At 35.8% G+C, this 6361-nt stretch overlaps 1 pseudogene; it reads right to left on the minus strand.

Moving 5' to 3' along the window:
* Positions 1-4481: 4481 nt before the first annotated feature.
* Positions 4482-5242, minus strand: LOC120605552 (60S ribosomal protein L7-like; annotated as a pseudogene).
* Between the last annotated feature and the right edge of the window lie 1119 nt (positions 5243-6361).

Below are 6361 nucleotides of genomic sequence, written 5' to 3' on the forward strand. Positions count from 1 at the left end.
CCTTATAGCCAGAAAAAAGTTTTTTTTTAAATGTATCGTATGTATTATTATCAATGTAATATGGCAGTAGTTTTCTGAAATTACATTGTAATTCACCAAAACATCATGTTGAAGCGTATGTATTATGTTTTTAGGTTGTGGCTGCTGAAATTTTCTTATGCAATTTTATCTACTGGTGATGTTTTTCTTTCCTCCCTTCTTCATTCACTTTATAACACAGTTCAGTCTGAGCTTGCACAGTTAATAGCTTATTTTAATCATATTCTATACTGCATCTAGAATAGTATCTTACTCATAATGAACTCTCAGTTTGTGAATGACTAGTTCAAAGACAAGTGAAAAAAGAGAAAAATCTCTTGTTTTGAGTTTTGAATAATAGCAATCTAAATTATGAAAACATAAACCTGGCAGTATGTCTAGGATGTACTAAAGGATTAGAACTCTTAAATAAATTTCAAATGGGAATTATTACACAGATCAAGACAATGAAACATGCTGAGATTAAGTGACTAGCTCAAAACTGCATAGAATTCAGTCTGATTTCTTGAACAAGGTGATTAGCATATTGGAGAGCAGATCTGACCCATAACGTGACTCAAAGTATGGCAGCCACAGTATGTGCCTTGCAGACCTCCAACTGTAGTGGACAAACAGACGAATAGCCCCAGCTGCTGAAATCCATTGCCGTGTTTGTACTGAAACTATCCTTCTCATTGGGTTCCCGCAGGTTGAGTGTGGCAGAGAGACCAAGGCTGGCCCATTCCTGCGAGACACAGAATTCCACTGATGACCAACTTTGGTTCAAGAACTCCCCTATCAAGAAGCTCTGCCCAGCTTTCCTTAGACCACACGGCAGAGTGACCGCGTCTAGAATGCTTAGCTCTCTTCTTCTCTCAGGGTCAATTACGTATCCCAGTTCGTTGGCTCTCCTCATCTTCCCATTTTCTCTCATAGGCATTTCCCCTAATAAAATCTTTGCAAGCTTAATTCTGTTTTTGTATCTGCTTCCTAGAGGACTTAGACTAACAGAAATTACTGGCCAATCTTCTTATTTATTAAAGGTCCTAGATATTTTATTTCTGTTTCAAAAACTCTCTAAGAATCTTATTAAAGACTTCTTTCTCCAGTAAATAGCAACAGAGTACATGCACATAAAAACAAGCATGCAACTTTAACAGATGCATGGGAATTTTGGAAACAATCCAAGACTCCTCTGAAACTTTATTACACACCAGGTCAAGTATCCTCTCAATACTTTCTGAAGACATTGATAGTAGGCATTGATAAAGATTAATTACGCTTTAAGGACTTTTATTTTCCCCTTACAATGCAGGCTGCATACCCATTCATACCCCGTGCTGATATTCAAATTAGTTAACAGTCAGTCAGAACAACCACAAGCCTCTACAACGTGTACTGGTTCCTATCCTGTTCATTCTTATTATCTGTCTTTCATGAAATCAATAATAACTCTAAACTTATAGGTTATTCTTAATTTTTATTAAGAAATATTCAATAACTTTTATTAAATGTCAACAGGTTATGTGGCCTTGGTTAGGAGAAAACATCAGGAAAACACTCCACAAAAATTAAAGACAAGAAAACCAGCAGTAAAGAGTTCCTCTTTTTCTTAAGAGTTAAATGCAAGCATGGCTTGCATGGTTTAAGTTTGAGCAGTGGTTTGCACACCACTATTCTTTAAATAGCCAACAAAAGGTTTAGAGGCAGCCATTTTTAATTGGTCCAATCCTCATTCATATCTTTTCAAAAACCCTAACAATTTGTGTTGAACTGCATGTCTACCTTCTTGTGTTCCAACTCTTTGGTTCACTTTGTCTGTTGTCTTTCCCATATGGTTCAAAAAAGCACTATGCATAATGCTTTTCTCTAGCATGCCCTTTGATTCTCAACATTTTTCTGAGGGCCTTAGCTCTATAACCATTACCTGATCAGGGTGCTTTCATCTAGGATTAGGTTTTGCACTTCTATTGATCTTCCTCTACGGGGTTGAATGTAGTAAATGAACCTCCTAGCTCCCAACAAATTTGCATGTAATTGCCTGTCCGGTCCTGAACACTGAATACTGGGCTGGAAGAATACACTAGCGTTAACAGAGCCAAAAATGTTTTTCTTTCAAAGGCTCTGCTCCTTTGTAAAAGTGGCATATATGGGAAGAATCAGAAAGCTTTCTCAAGATGTGAGAAAATGGTGAGGTTGGAGGATGCCCGGAAATTATTGCAATGCTATTTAAATCATTATAACCTCAAATGTACCTTTTCATTAAGTCTAGAGCTGGCATTAATCTCTTTTTTGACCACTGATGTGTATTGACCTACATATATCTATTCATCTATCTATCTATCTATCTATCTATCTATCTATCTATCTATCTATCCATCCTCCAAAAAAACTGAAATATTTTAATTGTCCCTTCTTGTGACTTTAGTTTCTTAAAACGGGTTTTACTACAGTGATAAAAATTTTAGCCTTGAACTGTGACTTTGATGGATTTAATGATTAATCTCATTTGAAGCATTATTATTAAATACTTTTGAATCAAAAAGGATTTTTATTTGAAGTCATACAACAGTTGTATTTAATGTGTTACATTAAAAATAACACCTTCAAACTTGTTTTCTGATCTGTCACAATGGATAAGATAGGGAACTTTTAGAGACTATATAAAATTTACTGCAGATAGATGTCCGATTTTTATACTTTCATCACAGCTAATTAGTAAATTCAGAACTGCCTTGTGTCAAGGCTTCAGTTGCAATTTTTTTTTGGAAATGATGACTTCATCATTATTTGTGTAGTACATTCCTCATTGACTGTCTCTACACTACAATCATATTATATAGCATATACTCTATTTGCTTTAAAAAATTTAGTGATAGGTTTAGAAAAAATAAATGAAATCAAGTAGTATTTAGAGATCCACTGGGTTGTCTCCTATCTAGTGTCTTGGGAATTCCTTCTACTAAGTAAACTTTCTTCTTCCTTTTTGGAGAACACAGGAGCTCTGCATTCTGATGGAATACTTAATATGTGACTGGGAGAGGGGTCAAGGCTACTCTTCTTGTTTGTCCTATTAAATCTGATGAGTTGATGAAGTCAGCAGGCTAAAGACATGATCAAGAGGAATTGTTTGGGATAAGGCATGATTTTTGAGAAAAAGGCCAAAGAACTTTTAAAAAAACGTTTCTAAGGAAATTTTTATATTTTTTTATTATTAAAAATTATTGGGGTGACATTGATCAACAAAATCCAATAAGTTTCAGCTGTACACTTTAACAGTAAGGCATATACGTATTTACACTGTGTGTTCACCTCCCATAGTTAGGTTTTTTTCTGTCACCACATATTTGATGCCCCATCTACCTCTCCACTCCCTGCTACTCTCTGGTAACCACTAGTCTATAGTCTATATCCATGAATCTCTGTTTGTTTGTCCTGTTCATTTGTTGCTTTTAGGTTTAAATCCCACATATAACTGATATCCTGCGATTTCAACTTTTTCTGTGTGGCTTATTTCCCTTAGCATGATTCTCTCGAGGTCCATCCATGTTGTCGCAAATGGCAGTATTTCATCTCTTCTTATGGCTGAATAATATTCCTTTACATATATATGTACTACAGCTTCTTTAGGCAATCATCTATCTTAGGACATGTCAGTTGCTTCCATGTCCTGGCCACTGTGAATAATGCTGCTATGAACATCGGTATGCAAATATCTTTTCGGATATGAGTTTTCAAGTCTTTGGGGTAAATACCCAGTAGAGGGATTTCTGAATCATATGGTAGTTCAAGTCTTAATTTTTTGAGTAACCTCCATATTGTTTTCCATAGTGGCTGTACCAATTTGCAGTCTCACCAGCAGTGTATGAGGGTTCTTTTTTCTGCGCATCCTCTCTAACATTTGTTATTACTTGTTCTGTTGATTATAACTATTCTAACAGGTGTGAGATGGTATCTCATTATGGTTTTGATTTGTATTTCCCTAATAGCTAGTGAAGTTGAGCATCCTTTCATATGTCTGTTGGCCATTTATATGTCTTCTAGGGAGAAGTGTCTGTACAGGCCCTCTGCCCATTTTTTGATTGGATCGTTTGTTTTTTTTTTGTTGTTGTTATTGAGTTATATGAGTTCTTTGTATATTTTGGATAATAGGCCCTTAACGGAAGCATCGTTCGCAAATATATTTTCCCATTCGGTTGGTGGCCTCTTTGCCTTGCCGACGGTTTCTTTTGCTGTGCAGAAGCTTTTTAATTTGATATAGTTCCGATTTATTTATTTTTGCTTTTACTTCCCTGTCTTTGAGGTAAAATTCATAAAATCCACTTTAAGTCCAAGGTCTGTGAGTTTAGCACCTATGTTTTCTTCTTTGCAATTTATTGTTTCAGGTGTTTTTTTCCCCCTCAATTCAAAACAGGCACTGTTCAATAACTGACCAGATTACAAAAATAACCATAGTAGATACCTTAGCTTATCCTTCTAAAGAGTCTGTTGATTCGGTCTTCTCTGTTGCCAGTGCGTCCACCTTCTACAAAATGGGTGGTCTTTTTCTTCATTCTACCATAGTTAGAGACAACTTGAAGGGCCCAAGGAAGTTTGCTTCTTTGAAGCATTTTCCAACAGTGTAGATCTCATGAATCAGATCCTCCGTGCAGATGATGCCGTATTTACCAAGAGGACAAGCAATCAATGTGTTATCTGTCAGGGCAATTTATTTTTTGTCGATTTTGCCATAACCACGCTTGTAGACCAATTCATTGACTGACTTCAGGTTTGAGTACCCCCAAGCAATATACTGCTCCATGATCCTCAGCATGTTCATAGAAGCTTTGTTGAGCTTAACAAAGGTGCCATTAAAGATCTGGCGAAGGCGAAGAAGCTGCAGCACCTTTCGGACCTTGGGGCTCACATCGCTGATGCCTATGATCCTAATGACAAATGCCAATTTTGGTACATAGAAGTTGCCAGCTTTTCTTGCCATCCTAGACATCTGAATCTCAGTTCTGTACATCTCCCTATATTCTTTGTGATAGTGCTTAACTTTTTCATAGATAAGCTTCTTCCTTGACTTTCAAAGCGTCTTTTGAGCAAACTTCTTTCTCTGGCACTTGATCTCCAGCTCTGCGAAATTCCTTCGCTCTTTCTTAAGGATTTCTGGCACAGAAGGAATCTTCTAGTCTTCTACACTCTCCATGGTTCCAACTGGAAAAAGAGGAAGTTGGGGCATATTTCAGGTCTTATATTCAGGTCCTTAATCCATTTTGAGTTAATTTGGGTGTGTGGTGATAGACAACAATCTATTTTCAGAAAGGACTTTTTAATTGCACTAATAACTAATGAAGTGGAAGCATATTAGCACTGACAAGAATCCAGCTGAGTCCTTAGTAACATCGTAACTTTTTCTTCCTCTGAAAGTGGCAACATTAGTGTTAATCTGAGTTCATTTTTCTTTTTTTTTTAACGTCTACAGCACCTGGTCTTCCTAGATGGTCTCCCACCCAAGTACTAACCAGGCCTGACCCTGTTTAGCTTCCAAGATCAGACGAGATCGGGCACGTTCAGCATCCTACTTTGGATTAGTTCAAAATGCAAAGTATTAACACCATATCATAAAGTTTTATTGGGTATGAAAAATAGGTATATTTAAATTCATTTAGAATGAAAATTTCAGAAAATAGGGCAAGTTTTATTGTTTCAGACCAAACTATTATAACCAAAAATTATTTTTGCCATCATTATTCTATGTCATGTTAGGGGAAATCGTATACCTAATAATAGTACTCCCAGGCACCAAGTAAAGCCCTATATATGTTAACTCATTTTATTTTACAAAAATAGTGAGAATATAATGCATGGAATACTTTAAGATGAGGAAACTGAGCTTTAGAGAAGATAAGAGACCTGTCCAAAGGATATTCTCTGGCTTTGAACCCAATCTTTCTAATTTATGAAATGCCTAAATCTATGTCATGTTAGCATTTCACTGCATTGAAACCATGTGATAAATTGGGAAGAGTTCTGGATTAGGAATTGGGAGATCTGTGTTCTAATTCTAATACTGATCTCACTTTGCCTTTGAAATAGTTTTTTTTTTAAACTAATGAACAGAATATAATTAAACTTATATAGACTAAAAGAAGTTGTGCTTTTAAGATGTAACGTTTATCTCTTCGTACAACATGTGATGTATATATTCCTTTCTTTCTGATTATGCTTTTGTCTGAATTGCCAGTTCTCTCATAAGTTTACACAAAGAAAAATGTTTAAAAAATAAGAATAAGACAGTTTGCATAAAGAGACATTCTAAAAAATGATATAGATTCTAGTCAAAAGAAGATAAAATTTT

Source organism: Pteropus medius, unplaced genomic scaffold (genome assembly GCF_902729225.1).
Source record: "Pteropus medius unplaced genomic scaffold, Ma_sr-lr_union100, whole genome shotgun sequence".
Classification (NCBI taxonomy): domain Eukaryota; kingdom Metazoa; phylum Chordata; class Mammalia; order Chiroptera; family Pteropodidae; genus Pteropus; species Pteropus medius.